The sequence below is a fragment of the Myotis davidii genome, unplaced genomic scaffold (genome assembly GCF_000327345.1).
Source record: "Myotis davidii unplaced genomic scaffold, ASM32734v1 scaffold509, whole genome shotgun sequence".
NCBI lineage: Eukaryota > Metazoa > Chordata > Mammalia > Chiroptera > Vespertilionidae > Myotis > Myotis davidii.
Genome location: NW_006382996.1, coordinates 1,083,782 through 1,086,254, shown reverse-complemented (window position 1 = coordinate 1,086,254; position 2,473 = coordinate 1,083,782).

The following is a 2,473-nucleotide window of genomic DNA, read 5'->3' as shown; positions in this document are numbered from 1 at the left end:
CACTCTTAAGGTGGGGTGGAGTCCCAGCCTCAGTTTGCAGTGTGGGGGCTGGGGAGGGGGGGTGGAGTAGGGCATGATCAAAGGGGCCATTTCTCACTTTTCTTTCCTCCTCTTCACTGCCCCTTGAGCTAGGTGGATTTTCTCTTGATAAATAAGAGTATTTGGTAGGGAAGGCAGGTTAAAAAAAAACAAAAAAACTCACTCCCTACTCCTTTGTTTCCCCTCCCCCATCAGTCTGGTAACAGGAAGAAACCACACCATCAACACCAACAAGTTTCCACGTTCCTTTTACATCAAAAGGGACTTGACTTTTTATATAACCAAATGTGGTGTTTTAGTGACTTTTTGATAATGTACAGTTTTTTGTGAATTTAAATTTATTTCTTTCTATATTTTTAGGACCAACCTCATTTTTAATAAGGTTTAAAAAAAGAAAAAAAAGTCTAGAGAAAAAACTCCTGTTTTTGCCATGTGATGTTCCACAAGTGCAGCTGTAGAAAAGTGCTTGTCAGTTGAATAAAAACCACATTTGATAGAGATTCACAAGACTCTGTGTATTTATCTTCCCTTCAGCATCGGTTCTCACGTTTGCCTAGAGGGGAACACAAGGTGTGAGGGTGAGTATGACTGGTTTGGTGTAGGAGACAGCAGGCAGGACAGCAACATGCTCTTAACCTTCCAAGATTTATCCCAAACCTCCAGGCTTGGCCCTTCCTGTACAAGAGGTAATCCCAGGAGCAGAACTTCTGCTCCTGGGGTTGGAACGGGATCCCAGTGCCTCAGGCCAAGGTGCTGGAGCAACACGGGACTCTGTGCCTGGTTCCTCCTTGTGCGACGGGGCTTTGGCCTCCTAAGCTGCCACCTGTGTTCCCGTAGTAAAGTGTGGGCCCATCACCAGTTTCCAGCTTCCACCCATGGATAAGACACCTGGAGGCAGATGTTCGTGTTTTATGTTTTATTTAAAAACAAAGGTTGAAATGAGACAAAATGAAGCTCTACCAAATTGTAGGGGAGGAACATGAGAATACCAAAGGCCAGAAAAGGAAGAATAAGCTGAATGGGTGGCACATGCATAGACTTGGGAAGAGACTAAAACTAGAAGCCTCTGGATAAAGGGGAGGCGTGTTTGGGTACAAATGAAGCTTTTTTCCTGTCCAAGGTGCTAAGTGCATGCACGAGAGCACTCACCACCCAAAAAGTGTGTGTGAGGGGACAGGACACCAGTCGTGGGGAGACGACGTGGCTGGAAAGCCGTACACCCTCCAGGCTATAAGTTTCATTTTGGTGACCCTCTAACCTACATGGGATAAGATGGAGAAGGAACCATCTGTTCACAAATGCCCTCTTTGGTGCTTGCTTACCTGCTCAGCTACATGGCAGCCACTGGCCAAGTCACCCAGAGTCTGAGCTCTGCGCTGTCCCATGTGTTCCTAGGGCAGGCTGTCATTAGTTACCCCTGGCCCACCACAGCGAGACCTAGGGGAGCGTGCACACTGTTCTAGGGTGACCAGAATGTTGGCACTTGGATCATGAACCATTTCTAGGCCCCAGCTTCCTAACACTCATGAAGGTCAGAAAGAGTAGAGGAAAGCAGGTATTATGCCTTCGTCCTCCTAAGAAAGGAAGGGGGAAAGCTAAATCAATATGAGGGTTCTGTTAATGCTTGGAAGGACCTAAAATGCAAGTGAGCACAGAAATGGAGTAGCTGGCTTAAGAGGGAATTGGGGAGAATAGGACAAGGCGTAAGATTGAGGACCTAGCCCTTACAGGTTGACTTTCGTAACACCACCCTTTTGCTCTGAAGCTGGTCTATCAGAGCCGGGGGCAAGTTTAGACCTGATTTCCCCATCCCAAGTTTATTGCTCTTGGAAAAGGTCAAAGTGCAATGCTGCTGCTCTCCCAGAGGTGGAGCACACGTGTGAGCAGCAGTGACTTTTTTTTTCTTCTAGAAAACTAGATCTCTGCCCAGGACCCCGCAGCATTCCATTCCAAGGCCTGACAGCACCTTTGTGCTGCAGTGTACCAACCCCCACGGAGGCCCCCAAAGGGCTGACACTGCAGCAGCAGGGAGTGAGCATTGCAGGCACGAGGCGGTGAAAGAGTTCACTGATCCGTAAGTTAGAAAAGGAAGAGAAATGAGACTGGGCTGCAGTGACCCCGCCCAGGGATGGTCTGTGGCCCAGTAAGGTCTAGTTTTCACCCTCAACGCAAATTAATGTCTTCCTACAACCCTCACTTATTACAAGAGCTATTCCTGCTTCAGAGCCACTAGGCTTTCAAGTCTGGGCAGCTCTTCAAATTCTTTGGTTAAAAAATAACATTTCTCATCATCATCATTCCCACATCTTCCCTAACCTCTACTCACCCTCCAAAAAGTCCACAAGCAGCCTGGGGTCTGCATCATCTCAGCGTGAGGGGCAGTAATAACACTGGCATGAGATGGGACAGGCAGGCTTTGAGCCTAGTAAAGAAC